The following is a 27,300-nucleotide window of genomic DNA, read 5'->3' as shown; positions in this document are numbered from 1 at the left end:
GATATGGAGAAAGTTTTAGTGGTAGGGACAGAAGGTCAAGCCAGCCACAATATTCCCTTAAGCCAAAGCGTAATCCAGAGCAAGGTCCTAACTCTTTCCAATTCTGTGAAGGCTGAGAGAGATCAGAAAGCCGCAGGAGAAAAGTTTAAGGCTAGCAGAGGTTGGATGGTTCATGAGGTTTAAAATAAGAAGCCATCTCCATGACATAACAGTGCAAGGTGAAGCAGTATGTGCTGATGTACAAACTGCAGCAAATTAACCAGAAGATTGATCTCAAATCATTGATGACAGTAGCAAGAGTAAACAACATATTTTCAATATAGAGGAAACAGCCTTCTACTGGAAGAAGATGCCATCTAGGACTTTCATAGCTGGAGAGCAGAAGTCAATGACTAGTTCCAGAGCTTCTAAGGACAGGCTGACTTTCTCATTAGGAACTGATACAGCTGGTAACTTTAAGTTGAAGTCAATGCTTATTTACCATTCTGAAAATCCTATAGCCCTTAATAATTATACTAAACCTACTCTGCCTGTGCTCTGCAAATGGAACCACAAAGCCTGGATGGCAGCACATCTGTTTACACCATGGTTGATTGAATATTTTAATCTGACTGTTGAGATCTAGTGTTCAGAAAAAAAAGATTCCTATCAAAACATTACTCCTCATTGACAATGTGCCTGGTCACCCAAGAGCTCTGATGGAGATATACAAGGACATGAATATTGTTTTTAGGCCTGCGAACACAGCATCCATTCTGCAGCCTGTGGATCAAGAGTAATTTCTATTTTCAAGTCTCATTATTTAAGAAATATGTTTTGTAAGGCTATAGCTGCCATTACAAAGTGGCTGCGATAAGGCTACAGCAGCTATAGCCTTAGTGATCCCTCCAATGGATCTGGGCAAAGTAAATTGAAAACCTGGAAAGGATTCACCACTCTAGATAGCATTAAGAACACTTGTATTTTATGGGAGGAAGTTAAAATATCAATATTAACAAGAGTTTGGAAAAAGTTTATTCCAACTCTCAGAGATGACTGAGGGGTTCAAAACTTTATTGGAGGGAATAACTATAGATGCGGTGGGAATACTAAGAGAACTAGAATTAGAAGTGGAGCCTGAGGAACTGGCTAAATCGCTACAACATCATGATATTACATTAACAGATAACAAGTTGCTTCTGATGAAGGAGCAAAGAAAGTGGTTTCTTGAGAAGGGATCCACTCTTGGTGAAGATGCTATGAATATTGTAGAAATGACAACAAGAAATTTGGAATACTCCTTAAACTTAGTTATTAAGCAGTGGCAGGGTTTAAGAGGATTGACTCCAATTTCAAAAAAAGTTGTACTGTGTTTAAAATGCTATCAAACAGCATTGCATAGTTCAGATAAATCTTCTGTGAAAGGAACAGTCAACGGGTATGGCAAACTTCACTGTTATTTTAAGAAATTGTCACAATCACCCCTACCCTCAGCAACCACCACCTTGATCAGTCTGCCACCATCAACATCAGCAAGACCTTCCACGAGGAAAATGATTATGACTTGCTGAAGGTTCAGATAACGATTAGCATTTTTTAGCAATAGGTATTTTCAAATTAAGGTATGTACACTGTTTTTTAGACAGAATGCTATTGCATACCTCATGGATTGTAGTATAATGTAAACATAACTTTTATATGCCCGGCAAAATTTTAAAAAACTGTGACTTGCTTTATTACATTAGTCACTTTACTGTGCTGTTGTGGAACCATGCCTGCAATATCTTCAAGCTATGCCTGCGCTTCAAAACACCCTGTTGTACATGATATGTACACACAATTTAACCTGTCAGTTTAAAAAATAAAATTTTTTAAATAAAATTTTAAAAGACTTTATTTTTTTATCAATTCTATACTTAATTATTTATGTTCTCATGGTTAATTATACTCTTCTTCTTAAAAAACAACTTCAAAGTTAACTAAGGCTATTTTTAGCCACACATTTAGCATGGCAATGAGATACAGAGATACAGACATTCATGGTAAATATTCTTACAGCTCACTTATCAAGCTATTATGTCATCTCAAGGAACTTTTGGGATTGCCTTCTTATGCTTGAGGTTACATAAAATCATCAGACTTTGGCTAGGGTGCCAGTTGGGAACACTGATGCAAAGCACTGAACAGTATTTATAGCATTAAAAGAGTTAGGTAGTTCTATTATATTATTTAATTCTTCAATCAAAGCATACATTAATACAGCTGTAACTCCACTCAAATTGATAGCTTTGAAATTGCATCTCTGGCTTGTAAGGCATGTAAATTTTATCTGAGTGAAAAGACTGGTAAACTTAATGGAAACCTACATTCTTTTTATGTACACCCTATTGTAGGACTACATGACCCTCAAAATTAGATCCAGTTGAATTCTGGGTACATTTCAATTGCTTTGTCTCACTATATGGTCATAGTTTTCAAGTCAGTTTACTGACTTTCATTTTTTTTTCAATATCTTCACCTAATCAAAAAATTATTTTAGGGTTCATCTGTCCTCCAGAAACATACTTCCTGAACCCCTTTATCCTTCTGTTGTAATCTGGACTTCTGTTTTCTAGAGTAATGCAACTGAGATCTCCTTTCACTAATTTTCTAGGTGGGTCCATTTCTTTTTTCTTGAGTATCACATCTTCCACCTTGGTTTACTTCATTTTGCTGATAAACATCCTTAAGTGACTCCCAAAGAAATAATATATGAAAATACTTTTTTTACCCAAATGTACCAAAATGTATTCATTTGGCTGGGCTGAAAATCACTTTCCCACAAGATATTGATAGTATTTTCTTTTACCATTCAGTGCTTATGATAAAAAGTCTGCTCTCAAACTTTTAGGCTCAAGTGGTCCTCCCACCTCAGCCTCCCTAGTAGCTGGGATTACAGGCATAAGCCACAGTGATCAGTCTATTTCCTATAACTTTTTTTTCAATTTTAATAATTCATTCTGTTTAACCCAATATATCTAAAATATTATCATTTCAATCAATATAGAAAATTCATTGGCTATTTTACAGATCTTATACCAAACCTTCAAACCTGTGAGTGTATTTTACACTTATTGAACATCTCAATTTAGACTAGCCACATTTCAGGTGCTCAAAATACACATGTGGCTGGTGGCTACTGCATTGGAATGTGAGAGCCTAGAATAACCAAGCTTCACATGTAGTAGATTTGAGAAGGGCATAATGTCAAAACTGGGATGCATTTTGTTCTTGCATGTTTAATCTTTTTCGGCAATGCAGGGTTTTCTCTATTAAGATTAAAATGCAAAGGCTGTGTTGGTTTTTCCTCTTTTCTTCTATGTTTCTACAACAGATTCCTTTGCAGTATACTAAATTTGCTATATTGTAAATGATAGGAACCAGCCCTCCCCTCCCAAGGATTCTATATTAATTTTTAAAAGCTACTTATTATCTGATTGTATGTTTTCTTGTATGATATTCTTTTGTTTGAATGCAATAATTCTGGGAATCTCTCTCTGGGTACTATCAACCATTGTTTTGTTTTATTTGTTTCATGTTGTTTGTCTTGGTTTTTCTCCTTCAGGTTGAAGGCCTTTCTCAAATTTCTGATGGCCCTTGATTGTTTATTTATATTGAATATCGACTTCTAAAAGCCAACATCCAACTCTAAGAAATAGGTGGCCTTTGTCACATAGTAAGTTTCTTACCAGGGTAGTAATTCATGGACCCTAGCTGAACATTAGAGTTGCCTGAGGAGATTTTTAAAAATACAGAGCAGTGGTCATAGCCCCAGGGAATCTGATTTAATTGGTCTGCTGCAGGACTAAGCATCTGCTTTCTGTCAATTCTCTAAAAAGATTCTAATCTGCATATGGAATTCAGAGCCACTGCTTGGAGCTTACGGACAGCTGAACATGTGGAGGTTCTTGGAGAGTGGTGTGCCCAGGGAGGGCATGGAAGTCCCATGCCCCTTCCCCCATACCTCATCCTGCATCTTCTTTGCAATATCTTTTAAAATAGCCAGTAAATGTGAGTGTTTCCCTGAGTTCTGTGAGCCACTCCAGAAAATTAATCAAATGCAAAGAGAGGGTCTCGTGAATCCCCACTTGAAGCCAGTCAGTCAGAAGTTTCAGAGGCCTGGACTTGTGGCTCTTATGTGTCTGGGGGGCAGTTTGGGGGCTGAGCCCTCAACCCATGGAATGCAATGCTATATCAAGGTAGATAGTGTTGTAACTGAATTGCAGGACACCCAGCTAGTGTCTGCTGCTTGGTGTGTGGTGAAAAATCCCCCACACATTTGCTCATAGAAATCTTCTATGTTGATTGTTGTGGTGTGATAGTAGAGGAAAGACAGTTTGAGAGTTTTTCCCTGAACTATTGGCGTCTAAAGTAGGATTTGCTGGAATGGCCTTTACTCATGCGAGCACATGGTTTGGGAAGAGAAAGGATAAAAGGGTGGGAGATAACAAATCTTTGATTCCTGAGTGGCCGTGTGGTCGCCCAAGGTATAAAGCTGCAGCTGTGTTGAGATGAGTTACTAAAGGTAAAAGCTATCAGTGGAATTAAAGAATGAATCTAGCAGTGGCTCACGCCTGTAATCCCAGCACTTTGGGAAGCCGAGGAGGGTGGATCACGAGGTCAAGAAATAGAGACCATCCTGGTCAACATGGTGAAACCCCGTCTCTACTAAAAATACAAAAAAATTAGCTGGGCATGGTGGTGCATGCCTGTAATCCCAGCTACTCAGGAGGCTGAGGGAGGAGAATTGCCTGAAGGCGGAGGTTGCAGTGAGCCGAGATCACGCCGTTGCACTCCAGCCTCAGTAACAAGAGCGAAACTCCGTCTCAAAAAAAAAAAAAAAAAAAAAAAAAAAGAATCCAATTTCCAGGGTCCCAGGGAGCTAGTTCACTGAATGCATAAGGAAATGCAAACTAATAGAAAAAAAGTGAAATATTCAATCTCTTGATTACTGTTATCTGTTAAGAGCTAAAATGAAATCAAAAGAGAATACTGGGTTGGACCTTCATGCTAGACGAAGCTCAGATTTCAGTCAGCCTGGGCTTAGTCCACCAGCCTCACAGCCCCATCACCAAGGGCAGAATTATGCAGCAACAACAGAAAGTATCTTTGAGACCTGTGGTTACAAAGAAGATAGTCAATGTAAGGGAAGGGCAAAACTAAATAACTACTGAAAACAGAGAGTATGGTGTAAAGAATTGTTCCATTTTGGAGATTAGTGTCATCAGCTTCCTAAGGAGCCTTTATGAAAATGGATTATGAGAGTAGCTAATTTAAGGGAAGTATCTCTTTTTTTTTTTTTTTTTAATGCTGCAGAGTGGAGCATGTTTGGGTTGATATAGGACCTACAGCTTACCAATAAACAATCACAGTTGGGTATATATGATCTAGATACACAGAAGATTATTCCTGAGGGAACAGCCAGCCTAATAAACTGGATAAAAGCCACTGTAAGATGTATTTACCCTGAGAAAGGGGGCTATCCAACTCTACCAGTAAATGCCAACTGGAACATCCCAGAGAAGGTAGCTGATATGCTTTGAATGCAATGAGACTGGCTTTATGATGACAGGGTTACTCCTCTCCAGAATATGCTCATTACCCAGGTTATGGTAAATGCTATAGCTAAGGGACCCCTTCTACCTGAGCGCCCTATGTGACATTACTCCTACAGAATCGAACAACAGTTCCAGAAGACTTACCAAATTTACTGTTTCAGCTTCCCCTCATGAGTCTTATAGTCAAAAAAAACCTTAGGTTAGTTAACAAAGGAATGGGGAAAGGCGAAAGGGAGTGTCAAAGGACTGGTCTCAGGAAGGTGGAAATTTTTTAAACAGTTATTAATAAATAAGGTGAGTAAAAAAAACATTGATGGGTGAAACTAAGAGGAAAAAGAAAGAGGAGAGTCATGGAATTTATCCCAAGAGGGTGGAAATCTTTAGATGGTTATAAAGAAATTGAATCAATAAAATGGAAATTGATTGGGGTTAAAACAAAGGTCCTAATACAACACTGTTGAAAGTTGGGTGAATCAACAGGAACCTCTGCTGGTCCCTCAACATTAAAGGTCCCCAAACCAGTTTGCTATATTTTCCCCCAGTTTGGAGAAATTTTAAAAGCAGAAGGCAGAGATTACAATGAGAAATCTGATCTGAAATTGCCTGGGGCAATACTTGGGCCGATTAATCAAGACAAAGATTGACCAAAAAAGCCAAGGTCCTTTGGCTCAACCCCTGGTTGAGGACCCAAAGCCTTTTGCACAAAAGAGTTTAAAGTGGTTTGGGGATGGAGAAGAGAAGTTCCTGAAACTAGAACTTAAAAATGGAAGAGCTGATAGGATTATGTCAATTGATATATTTGAATACCTTCATGTGAAGTGGTTGCAACTCATTTATCTGATTGTATCATGAGAACGAACATTGTATCTTATTGAAAATGTTTCTCCTACCTAGTTTTGTAAAATAGAAAGCATCTAAATTCACCCTTTGAGTAATATTAATTGAACTGCTAATGGGAACCAATAAGATTGCCAGAGCCCACACAGTGCAGAGTAAATGCTAGAGTGCTTGCAGGGACAAATTCTCCAGTTGATAGCCCTCTGTGGCATGTTTACTTGAGCTTAAGGCAAAATCTTGTGTGCAGCTCTCAGAAATGACTAGGCGGGTGGATCACAAGGTCAGAAGTTCAAGACCAGCCTGGCCAAGATGGTAAAACCCCGTCTCTACTAAAAATACAAAAATTAGCCAGGCACAGTGGCAGGCACCTATAATCCCAGTTACACAGGAGGCTGAGGCAGGAGAATTGCTTGAACCGGGGAGGCAGAGGTTGCAGTGAGCCGAGATCGCACCATTGCACTCCAGCCTGGATGATAGAATGAGATTTTGTCTCAAAAAAAAAGAAGAAGAAGAAGTGACTACTGAAACCTTGGACTAGAGAATTTCAACTTGAGGGGCATTTACTGTCTTGCTGTGAAACATTAGCTGAAGCTACCCCTATGACACCCTTCATGCTGCCTCGGTTGATGTCAGAGAAACATTCTAATGGGGATGGCAGTACCCAGAAGAGTTCTACAATAAGATGGAAATGGTTTATAAAGGATCGTGCTACCTAGGAATGTAAAGATGGGATACTCTTGAGCAGAGAGTATCTTTTCCCCTAGGACTGACTCTGGCACTGTCTGAGAAACTGTTGGATTCTATAGCACCAGAAAAACAGCTCCCAAGTCACAAACCAAGCAAGGGCTGCTTGGCTCGTGGATGGCAGGTCCAAAATAAATGGACAAGATTCTGTTTGGAAGGCCGCTACTTTAAGCAAAGAAGGAAAAACAGATCACCTTGGTGGGCTGAATTGCATGCTGTTTTTCTAATAGTAATGGAGAATTGAACAGTGGTAGAAGCCCATGTGTTTGTGTTTTTACTGACTTTTGGGCAGTGACCAAGGCTTGGCCATGTGGTTAGGCAGAAGGGCAATGGAAACCTGGCCCATTAAAGGGATTACCAGATGGAACATGGCCCAGTGGAAATTTTTTTTGACACAGTCTTGCTCTGTCACCCAGAGTGGAGTGCAGTGGTATGATCTCTGCTCACTGCAACCTCTGCCTCCCAGGTTCAAGAGATTCTCCTGCCTCGGCTTCCCAAGTAGCTGAGATTACAGGTGCATACCACCACACCTGGCTAATTTTTGTAATTTTAGTAGAGACAGGGTTTTATCATGTTGGCCAGACTGGTCTCAAACTCCTGACCACAAGTGATCCACCCACCTCAGCCTCCCAACCTATGGAAATTTGAGGGCTACATTAAAGAAGACCAAGTCAATGCCCCTTAGAAGAACTCCCTTCCAGTTTTGGTAGGTGACTGGAATCAACAAGTAGATATCCCTGTGTGCTCCCTTGGCGTGGCCACGAGCGTTCATGAAAACAATGGATATGGGGCACTGCAGCAGTGCAGAGATGAGCTTAATCTAGACATTATCTTTTCGTACCATCTCAGGTACATAATGCTAGTAAAAATCGTTCTGTTTCTCAGCAAGAGAGACAGGGTCTACCAATGGCTGTGAGGCAGATTCTCTGATGGGAAGCTCCTGAACACTGCTAGCAAATGAGAGTAACACTTGTAGCCCCAGGTGGCAGGGGGGCAGGCTGCTACAAACAGGTCTTGAAAAGAATAGACACTGACTCTGGGCTGGGCTTTGCTTACTCAGTGGACAATGAAACTGCTCAGAGTGCCATAAAGAAAAAAAAAGAAAAAAACAGAATTGAGGATATTGCATGGATTTGGATGACCCACCATCATTTTTTTTTTTTTTTTTTTTTTGAGATGGAGTCTCACTCTGTCACAAGGCTATAGTGCAGTGGTGCAATCTCAGCTCACTGCAACCTCCTCCTTCCAGGTTCAAGTGATTATCCTGCCTCAACCCCCTGAGTAGCTGAGACTACCAGCATGTACTACCACATCCAGCTAATTTTTGTATTTTTAGTAGAGACAGGGTTTCACCATGTTGGCCAGAATGTTCTCCATCTCCTGACCTTGTGATCCGCCTGCCTCAGCCTCCCAAAGTGCTGGGATTACAGGTGTGAGCCACTGACCCAGCCAATTTCTTCAGAGCAATAGTTTGTTAGAGAAGTATAATGGGGCAAGCGAAACTTTGGTCATCTAAAACAAGAGAATATAAAAGCACAAAGGGCTGGCCACCCTTTGTCATACCTGATATTTCCTTATTCTTAATCTCTCTGTGGTTCTGCATATTCATTCAATTCTTCCTATGCTAAATTCTTTCCCAACATATTCTAGCTTGTGCCCTCTTCAGCTGAACTGATGTTCGAAAGAGAAGGGGAAACAAACAAGTAAAATCTTTTACTAGGTCCTTTACCCTTAAACAGAAGGACCTCAAGTCTATCAATTGTTTTGTAGAGCATGTTAAAAAAAACTTAAGATAAGTCAAAGGAAAATCAAGGCTAGTAATGGCTGGAAAGGTAACTTGCACTGCATAATGAAGGAAATGAAATGCAATAGAATGAAATTCAATCTTAAACAATAGAGAGGGAAGATGAAGGAAAGCCAAATCACTCAGGAGGGAAGCCGCACAACTTTCAAAGGCAGGAATGTCAAATATTCAGTTTCATTGCTGGGATATAAATACTCTGTCTTGTACAAATGCCTTTGAAAATGTGTTTTTTTCCTCTCCTTTTCATGAAAATTAAAGAAGCATAAATAGCTTGGATGAATATTCATCTAGGTTGGCACCTGGCAGAGAAAAGAGAATTTGAAACATGGACCAAAATCTAATCGGGAAAATATTACTCTCCCTCTTGGTAGTGCCAGGAGCAATACCACCATTCATGAAGGTCTGAAGCAATTTCTCACTAAAAATTGTCTTTCTCAGTGGAGAGCTGTGTTACACATGCACTGTGCCTTTATTTAAATATAGTGATGACTGTTTACAAACCTTTGGCAAAGAGTATGGGTTTTAGTCATTAAGAAACCTGGGAGGTTAGCATTTAGTACCTCCATTGTCACTTTTCCTCTATTTTTTTCTGCCTATTCATCCAGGAACAAATCAAGTGGACTGCTGAGGCTGCACCATAAGACCTGTTAGCTGTGTTTTCATTAGCCATGGCGTCTAATGAAATGGTGGTATTGTTCCTGGCACTACCAAGAGGGAGAGTAATATTTTCCCGATTAGCTTTTGATCCATGTTTCAAATTCTCTTTCCTCTGTCAGGTGCCAACCTAGATTAGTTGTGGTCCATAATGAAAACATGAGCATACGCCCTTGACTTTGTGGCTGAGAGTGTCATTTGGGTAAAAATCCCAAGTATGAAGTTGATGAGGAAAAGATGTGCAATTGTTAAGAAAAAAAAGACTGAGATCATTATACGAGTAGACCTACACATTTACTGTGTACAGAGTCAGTACTTAATAGTAAGAAAGGCAGTAAATACAGCTCATTGTCTTAAATTGACTAAGATTTTTTATGTCTATTCTTTCCAGTTTCTCAGCTGAGGAGCAGGTACTCAAAGGTCAAAGAAGGCTGGCTGGGTGCAGTGGTTCATACCTGTAATTCCAGCATTTTAGGAGGCCAAGGCAGTAGGATCACTTGAGCCCAGGAGTTCAAAACCAGTCTGGGCAACATAGTGAGACCCTGTCTCAAAAAAAAAAAAAAAAAAAAAAAAAAGCCAGCTATGGTAGGATGTGGGCATGTGCCTGTGTCCTAACTACTCAGGAGACTGAGGTAGGAGGACCACTTGATCCCAGGAGATGAAGGCTGCAGTGAGCCAAGATCATGCCACTGCACTCCAGCCTGACAAACAGAGTAAGACACTGTCTCCACAATAAAATAAAATAAATAAAATAAGCTGGCATGGTGGCATGCACCTGTGGTCCCAGCTACTCGGGATCCTGAGGTAGGAAGATCACTTGAGCCCAGGAGATCAAGGATGCAGTGAGCCATGATCATGTCACTGGGCCACAGAGTGAGACCCTGTCTCAAAAACAAGAAAAGAAAAAGAAAAGAAAAGAGAGAGAGAGAGAGAAAGAAAAAGAAAGAAAGAGAAAGAAAGAAAGAAAGAGAGAGAGAAAGAAATGAGGGAAGGAAGGAAGGAAGGAAGGAAGGAAGGAAGGAAGGAAGGAAGGAAGGAAGGAAGGAAGGAAGGAGGAAAGAAAGCAAGCCAAGCCAAAGAAGACTTGGCAGTGGCCACTGCTCAGATAGGATTCCACAGCCTTGCTCTCCTAGCTCGTCTTTCTCTGCAACCATGTGTGACTAACCGAACATGGCTGAGATTAAGACACTCAATAAGCAGAGATTGAAAAAGGCAGAAACACAGGAGATAAATCCACCGCCTTCAAAAGAAACGAACTTAAAGAAGAAAACAGGTGAATAATAATGAGCTGTGAGCTATGAATATGTACTTCATATTCCACAGGCATTGCCTTCTTATTTTTCTTCTTTTAGCTATTTTATTTTGTGAGATGCAAAGAATTTGGATCAAACTGAAATGACTGTGCTGCTCTTTCTGCATGAAAAAAGAACTACTGACAACAAAGTCATCATCTGCTTCTCCCATCTACCTGTCTGGTTGCCAGGGGAGAAAAAGTACTTACATGTTGGTGATGTAAGAAGCTGAATAAAACCACTGAATCTAAAGTAAAAACTAAATTGATACAAAATGTCCTGAAGGTTGTTAAAAGTAGTTTAATAAGAATGCCTTTTTTTGTTGATCAAATGATATTAACTATTGGATTGCACAATTTTTAAAATATGCAAATTAAAAGTTCTAAAACCTAAAAAAATCAGGTGACCTAGATTCAGAAGACTTTGTGCTTCAGAGACAAGAACTGCTGTTGATGCAAAGATAAATCATTATTGATAATATAATAGCACAGGCTTTGCTGTAGTTCCAGAGTCTGAGGAGATGTACGTCGTAAAGCATAAATTGATCTTAAACAGATCCTATTTCCATCTACACATTGAGCATTCCTAATCTGAAAATCTGAAATCTGAAATGCCCCAAAATGTGAAACTTTTTGAACTGCAATATACACAAGTGCAAAATTCCACACTTGATGTCGTGTGACAGGTCACTGTCAAAACACAGGCTCACAACACACAGTTTATTCAGCATCCCAAGAAAAAAAGACCTTCCTAGCCCCCTTCAGCTATGATCGATCTTTTTTTGTGCATGCCGTCTCTCCCCATGCAAACATGCCCTCAGAGGGTAATGAAATGGCACACGCATAGACTGGCCACATCAATGACAGGTTCCCTGTGATGCCTCATACACGGCCAATTCCTACATGTATTACTCACTGTGATTTTTTTTGCTTATCCTCTGCTCTGTGGTATATATAAATTGTTGAAAATGTCAAAAAGGAGATTTGTTCATCAAACAAACCTTAGCATCACACAATATATCCAGGTAAACAAACCTGCACATGTATCCCCTGAAACTAATAGTTGAAATTATGTGTAAAAAAAGAAAATGTCCAAAGGCCTGCTGATACCCCTATGAGTAACAGTGATAGGAAAAAGAGGGAGCATTTTTGTTTATCTATAACACAGAAAATCAAGCTGTTAGACAAACTGGATAGCAGTCTAAGCATGAAACGTCTTACAGAAGAGTATGGTATGGAAATGACCATTATATATGACATGAGGAAACACGATAAATTGTTGAAGTTGTATTGAAGCAATCAGTAGAAGTTAATTTTAAACAGAAAAACACTGCATAAAGCTAAAAATGAAGATCTCAATCATGTTTTGAAAGGGTAGTTCCATCAATATCACAATGAACATGTTTCATAATCACATGGTATACTAATCATGAAACAAGCAAAAATATTTTACAACAAAATGAAAATTGAAGGGAGATATGAATATTCAAGAGGTATACTGAAATTTTAGAAAATATAAAGCATTACATTTTTAAAGATTTCTGGTGAGAAAACTTCTGCTGATCACAAAGCAAAGAAGAAATTCATTGATGAGTTTGCCAAGGTGATCGTTGATGAAAATCTGACACCAGAACAAGTCTATGAGGCTGGTGAAACACCATTGTTTTGGTTTTATTGCTCCAGAAAGGCAGTGACTACAGCTGATGAGACAGCCCCTGCAGGAATTAAGAATGCAAAGATAGCGTGACTGTGCTGAGATGTGCTAAAGCAGTAGGCATACATACTGTAAGGTTGCTATGGTAGAAAAAAGCTTGTGTCCTCACTGTTTTCAAGAAGTGAATTTCTTACTAGTCTATTTTTATGCTAACAAGAAGGCATGGACCACCAGGCGTATCTTTTCTGATTGGTTTCACAAACATTTTGTACCAGCTGTGCTCACTGCTGGGAAGCTGGACCAGATGATAACTACAAGATTTTGTTATTCTTTGACAATTGTTCTCCTCATCCTCCAGCTGAAATTCTCAATCAAAATAAGGTCTATGCCTTGTACTTTCCCCTAAATGTGACTTCAAATCAATGAGCAGCCATATGACCAGGTTATCCTTAGATCAATTAAGAGTAAATATAAAAACTCTTCCTTGAACAGAATGCTAGCAGCGGTGAACAGAGGCATGGGTATAGAGGTTTTCAAAAGGAGTTCAGCATGAAGGATGCTGTATTTGCTGTTTCCAACACTTAGAACTCAGTGACTAACCACAGCTGTGCACACATGGCACAATCTCTTGCCTCTGACTGTGTTTAGTGATGATAATGAACAAGGTAGTGACTTTGAAGGGTCTTGTATATTAAGTGAAAAAAAATGATGTCTGGCTTCCTTACATTTGCAAAAAATATACCTTCACAGTCCACCAATAAGTTGGAGGAAGTGAATATTGAAGAATTTTTTAACATGGATAACGAGGCTTCAGTTGCTCATTCAATGACCTGTGGTGAAATCGTCTAAATGGTGCTGAATCAAGATGATCCTAAGAGTGACAATGAAGATGATGATGTTAACACAGCAGAAAAATTGCCTGCAAACAACATGATGAAAACGTGTGATGAGTGTATTAAAGGACTAGAGCAACACACATTCATAACAGAACAGATATGAATCAAAGTTTAGAAAATCAAAGAGAGACTTCTAAGACAAAAATCTATTGTTAATGAGACAAATGACTAAGAAGGAAACCATTAACATACTTAAAAAGCCATCCAGCAACATGACTCCTCATCCCACTTCCTGGTCCCTCAATTGCTTCTAACGCTTCTTCTCATTTAAAACACACACATACACACACACACACACACACACACACACACACACACACACACACACACACAAAAGATAGCATGCAGTGAGCGACCTTTCCATCAAAACACAGCCTTGTAGGCGGAGACAGAAAACCTGCCATTGTTTGTTGTTGCTCTTGTTTATCAGATGATGCAGGCATTCTGGTGATGCTACTGTGCTGCTTAGTTACCTGGAACACTCATATTTTTTCACTGTATTAATGGTATACCATATTTTTTACTTATGTGTGGATAAGTATAAGAAAATGATTGCTTATTGGTAGCATACAAATTCAGAGTCAGGAATGATGGTGATGCCAAACAACCATGAACTGTCCGCATGGGTTTCTGGGATAATGATACCTTTGCTTTCTGATGGTTTAGTGTATACCAACTTTGCTGCATGCACAAATTTATTGCAAATATTGTATAAAATTACCTTCAGCCTTTGTGTATAAAGTATATATAAAACATAAATAAATTTTGTGTTTATACTTGGATCTTATCCCCAGTATATCTCATTATATATATGCAAATATTTCAAAATTGGAAAAAAAATGGAAATCCAAATATTTCTGGTCCCAAGCATCTCAGATAAGAAAGACTGAACCTGTACTCTCTCTGTGAGCTTTGGTTAAATTAGTCTCTCAAAGCCTCAGTTACCTAGTCAATAAAGTATTGTCAATAATAGCATTCATGTTATAGGGTTATCATGATAATCAAACAAATTATGGCATATAAAGCACATAGCCCAAGTCTAGCAGTTGGTCAGCACCCAATAAAAAATTACTATTGTTATTCTCATTATTCTTCACAGCCTTGCATGCCCAGCCTCTTTGAGTCAGTACCATTGCCTTGTGCTCTTCTCGACGAAGAACTAAACACTTCAGCATAACAACTCCCCTGCAACACAAAACCAAGTAACAGGCCCAACTGAAATAATGAGAAATAAGCATTTCATTGAAGAATTTATGTTATTACAGAGAAGAGTTTCTTTCTCACACTAAATGGGAAAGCTTCTCTATTTTCCCAAGACATGCATCTTGGGCCTACAGCTGATACAATGTACACCTGCTCCCCTGTGAGTATGAGACCCCAGCAGTTATCTGAACTCTGAGATATATTAGTCATCAGTATGCCTGGGAGTAAAGCATGGGTTCATCCTGCCTTACCCACATTTCTTCACCACCAATGTTAATGTTCTCCAAAAGTATAACAAGAATCTATATTGTAAGGGAAATCACATTTTAAACATTTAGAAAAGCTTGCTATTGAAGACCAATTCAAATGTCACCTCTCCTGTGAAATTGTTTTCTAACCAAGCAGAGCCAGCCATGAGAAAGAGTTGATTAGATGTCAAGAGTTCTAGATCTGCTAATAACTGGCTATGTGACCTTAGAAATATCCATTCATAGGCTGGGTGCAGTGGGTTACACATGTAATCCCAACACTTGGGGAGGCCAAGGCAGATGTATCACTTGAGCCCAGGAGTTCGAGACCAGCCTGGCCAACGTGGCAAAGTCCCATCTCTACTAAACATACAGAAAACTAGTCAGGCGTGGTTGGCATATACCTATAGTCCAAGTTACTCAGGAGACTGAGGTGGGAGGATAACCTGAGCCCAGGAAGTCAAGGCTTCATTGAGCTGAGATTGTACCACTGCACTCCAGCCTGGGCAACAGAGCAAGATCCCATCCAAAAAAGAAAGAAAGAAAAAGAAAAATCCCTTTGTTTTTCAGTTTTACCATCTGAATAAAAGTTTTGGCAAAATTATTCCTAACACACATTTCAATTCTAAAATTCCATCAAGGATCTTTCTGAAAATACAAGAAGCTAATATTAAAATCTTTTTCGTCTCACTTTCAAGGCATTTTTTAAATCCTAGTTTGTTTAAAGTTAGCTATGCCTTAACTATGTTATCTAAACTCACAAAGCCAGTATTCACAAAATATGGGCAAATGCTGCAGGCTTAGATATGTAATAAAGAAAAGCAAAGATACACTGGATATGGTTTCATTTATAGAAATTGAGTGTTGAGTAAGCTAATTTCATATATAGAGCTAACTCCTCCCTGGAGATATTCCCTAAGTGGAGTATCATGTTTCCCCCAAAATATTTAAATACTAGATTTTTAAGTTAACAATAATGATATAATCATGACTGCAATTTACTAGGCGTCTACTATATTTCAGGTACTCTACTATGTGTTTCACAATGTGTTTCTTATTATAACAATTCTATAATATAGATAAACACACACACACCATACATACACACACTGTGAATTAGATGCTAGTTATATGTCCAGCATCAAACAACTAGTAAATGATGGAAACCAGACTATAAATTGGGTCTATCATCCTGCCATATTTGTGTTATGTTTTATTATCTAAGTTCTTATAACCTCTAATTGATTCTAAGTGTGTGTGTATTAGTCACCTATGAATCTCAAAATTTTAAAGCAGCTATGCACTGCATGGCTCAAAGTATTAAAATCTCATGCAACTAGGAGGGATGAAGTAACTGAAATGATTTTTATCTTTTGTATGCCTAGAACATACTAAAAAATGTTAAAGGAACAAAATTAAAATGAATATGCCACTGGAACAAATTTTTTAAATCAGAAATAATTAGACTTCCCCACCCCCTATGAAGTCTTCTTCTAACTGATAACTTACCCTAGAAAGATGAAGGAAGAACCCAAATAGAAGAAAATGGAAAAAGATTGGCAATACATTTTTAAAGTTTTCTCTGAATTCCTAGTTACTGGAAATGCTAATTTTGACCAAATTAATCATAAATCTCTTGAATTTTAGTTGGCTAGAAGAAAGAAAGAGAAATGATTGAACTCCTACTTAAATTACTTCCTTATAATTAAAAATCCATTAACCCATAATGCTATTGATTCTTCTTGTAGCTAATATAGATGTAATAATAAATTACTATTTTATATATAATTGTTAATCCAGGTAATTGCATCCAGGATAACTCTATTACTGGGATAGCTTTGTGAGTGATTTTTATATATTACTAATAATGATTCATGGTCTAAGACAGGCAGAGTGGAAGGCTGTAGGCCTTTATATTCTCTGTTTATAGAATAAGCATCTAGTCTGAAATATCAGATTTCCCCACAGTTTGTGCAGTAGTGGCTTCAGGTTTTTCGTAAACTTTCAAGATAATTATAATTATATAGGGCCGGATAGCTCCCAAAACAAGAACCTATGATTTCTTTTAAATTCTTATGTTACAAACTGTCTTTTTCCATTGTCAAAGTTTAGAGAAGACTCTCAGGAATCAACCCTTTCTTCATCTGGTTTATAGGCAGATTCCCTCATGTCCAAGGTATTGGACAAAACTCTTTCCCACTAATAGCCTTAACCAGGTCTCCCCAGGTTTCTTGATTCTCTTTTTTACTGAAGCTTTCACAAGTGTCCTTAACAAGGTATCTGGGAATATTTTCCTTTCCTTATTCCTAGCTCATAATTTATTTCAGATAAATCTACTAAAAATATCATGGAGCTTAACTCTAAGATTTTACAACGAATCAATTATCCTTAAACATGGTTGTTAACATGTAAAAACTATCTGTTTTGCAGTTATGAACTATGACTGCAGAGCAATTAAACATCTCTGGAATCTACCTATGAAAAAACTGTAATAATTAATGGTAAAGTTTATATATTCTCTTCCGTATTAATACAGTGATCAGAGTAGAAGCTCCAGAAGTACTGTTTATTAATTTCATTACTAAGCATATACTATCTTAGGAAATTTATCTATGTATGTATTTTATTATTGTTTCAAAGATGGGATGTTTCTGTACCTTTAATAAGAGAATTATCTCTAAGCAAATGTGGCTCAATCTTATTGTATGGGTTTGATGGAATAATTCTTCATAGTTTTTTTGTCTATCAGAATTACTCTATTTTGATTTTGATGTAACTATTCAATAAAGGAAATGTTTCTCTGAACTTCTACTTTATTCTTCTCGGGTGAATGCAGTATCACACCAACCCAAGACAGAATAAAGACAAGGACTACTCTCTAAACTCACCTATGAAATTAGATTAAATCACAAAGAGCATCCAACAGAACAGTATACAGAAAGAGAAATATTTTTTCCAATGTTGGTTAAATTGAGAAGGGGGCCACTTAAAAGATCTCAAAATAATCCCAAACAAAAGGGAAACAATTTTTTAATAGAACTGGAAAAATAGGACATGTTCCTTCATTTGTTCTGATAACATTTTGACATGGTTTGGCTCTGTGTCCCCACCCAAATCTCATCTCAAATTATAATCTTTGTAATACCAATGTGTCAAGAAAGGGACCTAGTGGGAAGAAATTTGATCGTGGTGGCAGTTTTCACCATGCTGTCCTCACGACAGTGAATGATTTCTCATGAGATTTGATGATTTTATTAAGTGTTTGACAGTTGTTTCTTCATGCACTCTCTCTCTCACCTGCCTGCCTGCCATGTCTGCTTCCCTTTTTGCCATGACTGTAAGTTTCCTGAGGCCTCCCCAGCCATTTGGAACTGTGAGTGAATTAAACCTCTTTTCTTTATAAGTTACCCAGTCTTAGGCAGTTCTTTATAGCAGTGTGAGAACAAACTAATACATATTTGTTACATATAATTACCTACTATGATCTGGTATTATTTTAGGAACTGAGTATAAAGAACAAAGTTGGGTGGCACATATACACCATGGAATACTAAGCAGCCATAAAAAAACAATGAGTTTGTGTCCTTTGTAGGAACATGGATGAACCTGGAAACCATCATTCTCAGCAAATTGACACAAGAACAGAAAATCAAACACCACATGTTCTCACTCATAGGCAAGTGTTGAACAATGAGAACACATGGACACAGGGGGGGAGCATCACACACTGAGGTCTATGGGGGTGAGGGACTAGGGGAGAGACAGCAGGGGGTGGGGAGTTGGGGAGGGATAACATGGGGAGAGATGCCAGATGTAGGTGATGGGGAGGAAGGCAGCAGACCACATTGCCATGTATGTACCTATGCAAAAATCCTGCATGTTCTTCACATGTACCCCAAAACCTAAAACGCAATAAAATATATATTTAAAAAAAAAGAGCAAAGTTGGCATGTGTCCTTTCCTTAAGGAGTTTACAGTCATGTGCTGCATAACAATGTTTCAGTCAACAATGGTATAAGGTACCATATAAGGTATCATAAGATTATAATGCTGTATTTTACTATACCTTTTCTGTGTTTAGATTTGTTTACATACACAATTACTTACTATCATGCTGCAACTGCCTACAGTATTCAGTACAGTAACATGCTGTACAGGTTTGTAGCCTAGGAGCAGTAGGCTACACAACACAGCCAAGGTGTGTAGCAGACTATAACATCTAGGTTTGGGTAAGCGCACTCTATCATATTCACACAAGAACAAATTCGCTTAATGACACATTTCTGAGAACATGTCCCCGTCATTAAGCAATGCATGGCTGTATAATCAAATAAAAGATACAGTTACAAGTAAACAAATAATACTTGAATACAACTTAAAGGACATAAGATTCCATGTTCATCATTCCATATGATGAACATAAAGGAATCACAAACTTGGTACTGTGGTAAGAAATTTAGAAGGTAGCCAGTTTAGATGTAATGATCTTTCTGCCTTTGTGAAGCAGACATTTACCTTGAGAACTGAATGAGAAAAGACTAGCTATGCAGAGAGAAGGAAGATGTGTAACTGTGAAGGAAGATGTATATACTAGCCAGACGTATAACTGTGATCAAAGTCTACTGGATAGGACAGAGATTATTGTGTTCAAGAACTGATAATAGGCTGGTATGGCTAAAGTAAAGTAAATGGGAAGACAGGAGCATGAAATGAGCTTGAAGAAGTAAGCAGGGGCCAAATTGTGTATGGCTGTAAAGGCCATGGTAATAATTTTCCATTTTGTTGGATTCTATTTAAGTCACTTAAAGTTTTAAGTAGGGTAATTTTAAGTTAAATTAAGCTTGGCCTAAAGTTGACTCCATATTTTAATTCCCTGTGTAGTAAACTGCAACCAGACGTAGTATATAAATGAACAGCAACTAAGACAGGTGCAGTGGCTCACACCTGTAATCCCAGCACTTTGGGAGGCCAAGGCAGGTGGCTTGCTTGAGCTCAGGAGGTCGAGACCAGCCTGGGCAACTTGGTGAAACCCTGTTTCTACCAAAAATACAAAATAATTAGCTGGGCATGGTGCCATGTGCCTGTGGTCCCAGCTACTCAGGAGGCTGAGGTGAGAGGATTGCTTGAGCCTGGGAGGCAGAGTTTGCAGTGAGCCATGATTGCACCACTGCACTCCAGCCTGGGTGACAGAGCAAGACCCTGTCTCAAAAAAGAAAAGAAACAAAAAACAAACTGCAACTAAGAGTATATTCTTGTGACAAGCAGCTGAGTATCAGACAATCCCATCAATAAAGCTTTAGCCAATCACAGGCTGCCAACTGATCAGACTGTGTCCATATAAGGCAAATGCCTTATCCCATCATGCCCAAATAAGGCAAAGCTGAACTATAACCAATCAGGCTATTTCTATACATCCCTTTTTCTGTACATCAGTTTTTCTGTGAGTAAATACTGCCTGCCCACATTGCTGAGTGGAACTCTCTGAACCTCTTCTGGTTCTAAGGGCTGCCTGATTCATGAATCATTTTTTGCTCAAATAAACTCTGCTAAGTTTAATTTGTCTAAAGTTTGTCTTTTAACAGAAGTAGGATGGTGCTGTTTATATTTTAGAAGCTCATTATGATTCCTATGTAGTAGGAATAGTCTTCCTATTGGAAGACTACTGAAGTAGTAGCACACGTGTTAGCAATGAAAATGGAGGTAAGTGGATGTATTTGTGAGGCATTTAAAGAGGAAGATCCTAGTTGATGAATTGGATGGGGATGGGATGACAATAAAAGAAGGGGAAAAATTAACTGATATTCAGAGTTCTGGCTGGGACAATTGGATTGGACATAGGTAGTTAAGCTGGGTGAAATTATAAATTTCTGAGGAAGACTAGAGGGAAAAAAGCCTAAAAAGTTAAGTTAAATCCAATTATGTAATACCTTAAGTGATGGGCTAAGTAGGATGTATTTGTGTTAGTAACAATGAAGTTATGAAGAGTTTTGAAGAGCAGAATAATACAATCAGAGTTGTTCTATAAACTGTGTTTTGTGTATAAATTAGAGAGGGATAATGTCAGGAGTCAGGGGAAAATGTTACCAAATTATTGAAATCACATAGGAAACAGATAATGAAGATTTGGTCCAGCACACACACACACACACACACACACACACACTAACCCTAATGTCCATAGCACATGGGTTTTGAACTCAGGCTCTCTGGACCCAGAGTCCATGACACAACCCCAAACATTATTGTGGTATTTAATGTTTCATATTTAAAAGACTGAGTGATTTCATTCTTTTATAGTTCAGTGTATTTCTCCTGGAAAAGTTATATGTTTTATTTTATCAGGTGGAAGCTACTTAATTCAACAATTTATTTTTTGTTGTCAGAGAATGTGTGTGTGTGTGTGTGTGTGTGTGTGTGTGTGTGTCTGTGTGTGTGTGTCTGTGTATATGTGTGCACACATGTGTGCATGTTCACATGTTTCAGGCTATTTACAATAAATGAACAATATGAAATAATTTTTACAAATTAAAACACAAGAAGAATAAAAGCCAAACTTTAAAGGGAAATGTGGGTAATTAGACTAGATTATAAAGTTAGTACAATTGAGCCCCAAAATTAGCTCTGAGTTCTCTGACAATCAAAAAATAAAATAAAAAAAGGGAGAAGAGGTAAATATGCTGAATTAAATAGCTTCCATCTTATTTAAGGAAACATACCACTTTCCCTGAGAGATACACTAAATTGTAAAAGAAATAAATCTCTCAGAGTCTTTTAAATATGGAACACCAAATACCACAATAAATTATGCCATAATAGCTATTTGGTAAAAATGTTATATCATAGACCTATTATAGTATATTGACAAAAAATAAGAACAATGAAGTAGAGATAATGAGTTTTACAGTGACTTGATTTGATTCTGAAATAATGCTTACAACATAGGAATACATAGTTAGTGGTACCCAGAGATATTTCTTCCACCAAACATCCAGAACATTAATGAGATCAACTCTAAAGCAGTACAGGCAACATAGTGGGCAAAAGCTAGTGTCATGGACTCTGGGAAAAGATAGCCAGAGTTCAAAACCCATGTGCTATAGACATTAACTGTTTTAGCAGAGTGTCTGTAGACACCACATGTCAAGGGGTTACAGTGAGGCTGGCATAATTAGAAAGAAAATGTTCCAATGTACATCAGCTGGCAAAAGTTAAAGTTACTTGTCAGATATATCAACTATTAAATTAATAATGCCTAGAGAAAAAAATAAATAAGGTATACTTCCCCAGTGGAGTTCCTCAGTTTGAAAAATATGCTCCCCAGTAAATTTAAATATGATCATTCTCATTATTAATCTAGTTCAAAATGATTTATTTCCTAATTTTTAAATAGTATTCCTAGACGCATTACAAACTTGCCATTTTGCAAAGACAATTGGGCTGGCTGTATCTAATTTTAATTGAATTTTTGACCTTTAAGGATTCAGTTTGGCCAAACTGATATGTGATTAGGAGTATTTTCAGTACACTTATTAGCCTGGGTTATTACTTTAAGATTGCAGAGTCATGTTGAATAAGGAGATTATATTCAGCATCTTGGCAAGTATATACAATGAGTATTTCTTAATTGCATACAGAAGCAATGGAAAGAGAATACATTTATGAAAGATTTTTAAAGACTGTTATCCTTGACTATATGTACACAGTTCAAAAAACCACCAGACTACTTGTCTTTTGATTGGAGTTTATGAGTTTATGTGACTAGGAGTTGATAAGGTGAAAAACAACAGCTGTGGGCTTTGTTCTTCCTTCAGAGCAAGTTATATTTGCTTGATAATAGAATTTGCTTATGTTTAGTCTAAACAAATAGTTGATGTCAATTGACTTTATCTTGTTTTACCTCTCCCAATCCCTGTCTCCCTCCAACATTTGCCACCTTGATTCTGGCTTCTCCAATGGATATCCAATGCACATCCTTACCTTTCTGCCTTTGCTGAAGCTGTTCCCTCTTCCTAGAACACCTTCTGCTTCCCAACTAAGGAAATTCCACTCTCTGCTCCGGGAACACAATGTTCTCTGTTACAGCATCTATTACATTTCCTGCCTTTCCAACTTTCTTGAGCCCTGCCGGGATGAAGGCTGTGACTCATTGATCTCTGTATTCCCAGCACCAAATTTGTTTGGCAAATAGAAAATAAAAAGTATTTATTAAATTAATTCTCCTTTTCACTTGTGCAGAGTGTTGTAGGGTTGGAACATTATAACATTTTTCCAAGCGCATGGCCATTTCTGACTACTATCTCAGGAACTAAAAGTGGCTTCCCATAAGAAGTGACTCTGGACAAAGAGACGGCAACACAAAGGTTAAACTCTTGAAGAAGCAGCATCATAAGGCAATGAAGGCAGTATTAGAGTCACATATAGTTAATAGTATGTGTTACTAATAACTATGTTATAGTGTTACCTGGTTTTGATTAGTTTTGCTTAAAATCTAGCCTACCCCAGATGGTACAGAACCTTGTCACTCTGGCTTTGCCTTTCTAATACTGTCTCTTCTCACACCATGGGAAATGTAGCAAATAATTCAGAGCCTGGTAACAATGTGGCCTGGAAGGATTTGAAAAAATAATTGACACAAAGTGTGCTGAAATGAAAAATAGACATTTAATAAATATATATAAAATAAAATTTAAAAATAAAGTTATACCCAAAAGGAAATTAGAACATTTCACTATAAAAAAATCAAAAACACAAATGGACACAATAATACAGGAAATGAGGAGCAAAAAACAGCTATGAGGCATGCAGAAAACAAATAGCAAAATAACAGAAGTAAGTCCGTCCTTATCAGTTAATTACTTTAATGTAAATAAATTAAACTCTTCAAGCAAAATACAGAGATTGGTAGAATAGATTTTAAAATATGATTCTAACTATATGCCAACTGCAAGAGACTCACTTTAGATCCAGATACACACATGGAAGTTGAAAATAAAGGGATGGAAAAAGATATTCCATGCATTTAGTAACTAAAAGAAAGCAGAGGTGGCTATATGAATGTCAGAAAAAGTACATTTTAAACCAAAATTGTTTGAGAAACAAAGAAAGGCATTATGTATTAATAAGAGGTTCAATACAGCAAGAAGATATAAGATTATAACATTTACATTTACACACCTAATAACAGACCATCAAGACATATAAAGCAAAAATGGGCAGAAATGGAGGGAGAAATAACAGTGGGTAACTTCAGTATCCCACTCTCAGCAATAGAACAACCAGACAGAAGATAAATAAGAAAATAGATGACTTGAGTAACACCATAAAGGAGGAATGAGATCTAACAGACATTTAGAATACTCTAACCCAACAACAGAATTCACATTCTTCTCAAGGGTGCATGGGACATTTTCCAGGATAGACCATATGATGGAGCACAAATTAAGTCTCAATAGCTTGGTAAAAAGATGTATATATCATATAAAGTATCTTCTCCAGCCACAATGGGATGAAGTTAGAAATTAATGATAGAAAGAAAACTGGAAAATTCAAAAATGTCTAGAAATGTCATGGCACACTCTTAAACAATCAATGGATTGAAAAATAAATCCAAAGGAGAATTAGAAAATATTTAAGACTTTAGGGCCAATATGGCAGACTAAAAACAGCTAGTGTGTGCATCTGTCATGAAGAGAAAGAAAGGGTGAGTAAATACGGCACCTTCAATTGAAATCTCCAGGTACACGCATTGAGACTAATCAAGGAAACAACTCAAAGCATAGAGAACAGAGAAAAGCAAGGCAGGATGATAGCACACCCAGGAGCAACACAGAGCCAGGGGAACCTCCCCTGCCTAGGGAAGCAGTGAATGAATGTGAGACCCTGGGAACCCATGCTTCTCCCACAGGTCTTTGCAACCCTTGGGTCAGGAGATTCTCCTCATGAACCTACCCCACCAGGACCTGCAGTCTGACACACAGAGCTATATGGAATCTGGGCAGAACAGCCACTCAGGCACAAATGGAGACCCGAGAGCCTTAGATAACCAGCCTTCCCAGCAAAAGTAGCTGCAACTCTGGCAAAGTGGCAGGTTAGACCCTGGCACATACCCCTAGGAAAGACAGAATCCAGGGGGCTAAGCAGTGACAGTCTCCAGGCCCTGCTTCCATGAACCCACAGGATAAGACCCATTAGATTGGAATTCTAGCCAGCCATGGGTAGTAGTGTTAGACATCCCTGAGGCAGAGTTCCAAGTGGAAAGGGGCAGGCCACCATTTTTGCTGTTTGGGTGAAAGAGCAAAGCTTGTTCCAGCCTTTGGGCTTTTTAAGAGTCTGAGCTGACCAGGGACAGAAGCAATCCCCATCCACATCACAGTTGCATCCTTAAAAACATAGCCAGACTGCTTTTTGAAGCAGGTTCCCAATCCTGTTCCTCCTCACTGGACAGGACCGCCCAACCAGGGTCTTCAGCCACCACCACAGGTGTTCTCTGGCTCACAGAGATTTGAAACCTCCGCTGGGCAGAACTCCCAGAGAGAGGGGTGGGTTGCCACTTTTGCTGTTGGGTGACTTAGCTACTCTGGCCTTTGAGCTTTGGAGAGGGGGCTGAAGTAGACCCCCAGCACAGCACAGCACAGCTGCTCTATGAAAAAGTGGCCACACTGCTTTTTTAAGTGGGTCCCTGATCCTGTTTCTCCCTACTGGGTGGGACCTTTCAACTGGGGTCTCCAGCCATCTCCTACAAATATGTCTGGGCCAGTAACAAGTCTGTACCTCCTTGGGACAAAGCTCCCAGAGAGAGGTGCAAGCAACCATCTTAGTTATTTCCCAGCCTTCACTGTTGATACCTCCAGGTAATGGAAAACCTGAGGTGACTAGGGACTGGAATGGGCCCACAGCATATCATAGCAACCCTACAGAAAAGTGGCCAGACTGTATCTCCTAATGGGCAGGGTGTCCAGCCCTGGGCCTCCATCCAACCTCCACCAGAGTGCTGAGCCAGTAGCAGCTCTGCAACTCCCTAGACAGAGCCCCCTCCACCACCCAAGGCAACTGAAAGCCTCTCTACCACTGCCTCTGCAGTGGAAGTACCCTTGCCACCCTCGGACTAATAAAGGAGCAGAGACCTTAAGTTCCTTATTCACACCTCCAACAAGCTGCAGTTGACCCAAGGAGAGAAGGCCAGTTTGTTTTCCATGGGCCCCACCTTCCAGCCCCCCACTTCTCATCACCAGTCAGGGAACCGCCAGTTTGGGCCCACAGCACAGACCCTCTAGCCTGAGCTGATGATACTGGATAATTACTGACTTGCATCTCTTTGGGTTGTCTCCCTCAGGAGACAAACAAAAGACCCTTGGCCACAGCTACAACTAAGGTCCCTTCCTCTTCTGCCTCAAAATTGGGTAAGAAACATAAACACTCAGATTGCCCCAGAGCTGCATGGGCAACTGGGAGTACCAAGCCATGATCTACAGCCAGCAATCAAGGGGAAGAGGAACTTACACTTTCAGAGTATTGAGGGATAACATGGTTGCAAGCATGAGAAAACATAAGGGAACCACACAACTGAGCAAAAGTCTATCAGCTAATCAATACACATAAGTGCTGCCTAATAGATCACACCTCAAAGCTTCAACATGAGAAATGCCTCACTAACATATCCCTCTCTGAAATCAAAGACAATAAAGACAATAAGAGATAAGAAAGACAATAAAGACCCTGCACAAAGCCTTGGCCCTGTGAAAACATCCAGAAAAGAAGTGTATTGACTATACTCTACACTGCAGCTAAAGAAACACCCACACTAAAAGATAAAGAACCCTCACAGGAACTACAGTAATTCAAGTGGCCAGAGTGACATATGTCCTCAAACAACCACATCAGTTCTCCAGAAAGGGTTCTTAATAAGGCTGAGCTGGCTGAAATTACAGAAATAGAATTCAGAATATGGATAGGAACAAAGGTCATGAGATTCAAAAGGATGGCAAAACCCAATCCAAGAACTAATAATCACAATAAAGTGATACAGGAGCTGAAGGATGAAATAGTCACTATAAAAAAGAACCTAATGGAGCTGACAGAACTTTGTAATCCAATATAAGAATTTCACAATGCAATCATGAGTATTAACAGCAGAATATTAATAAGCATTAACAGCAGAATAGACCAAGATGAATAAAGAATTTCAGAACTTGAAGACTGGCTCTCTGAAATAAGACAGACAAAAATAAAGAAAAAATTAAAAGGAATGAACAGAATCTCCTAGAAATATATGATTATGTTAAAAAGGCCAAATCTGTGAATTATTGATACCCCTGAAAGGGAGGGGAAGAAAGAAAACAACTTGGAAAACATATTTTAGGATATTGTCCATGAAAACTTTGCCAACCTTGCTAG

The 27,300-nt window shown here is 38.6% G+C and overlaps 1 long non-coding RNA gene across 1 annotated transcript; it reads left to right on the top strand.

The window, feature by feature from the left end:
* Positions 1–8,057: 8,057 nt before the first annotated feature.
* On the top strand, positions 8,058–27,048 carry LOC116557601. The gene is made up of 3 exons (XR_004271595.1): positions 8,058–8,069; positions 10,334–10,338; positions 26,800–27,048. It is a non-coding gene; the product is annotated as an uncharacterized LOC116557601 (long non-coding RNA).
* The last annotated feature ends 252 nt before the right edge of the window (positions 27,049–27,300 follow it).

This window comes from Sapajus apella, unplaced genomic scaffold (genome assembly GCF_009761245.1).
Source record: "Sapajus apella isolate SASKATOON/1434 unplaced genomic scaffold, GSC_monkey_1.0 scaffold19, whole genome shotgun sequence".
NCBI lineage: Eukaryota > Metazoa > Chordata > Mammalia > Primates > Cebidae > Sapajus > Sapajus apella.
Note: the sequence above shows the minus strand (reverse complement) of the source record. Positions and strands in the feature narration are given on the sequence as shown.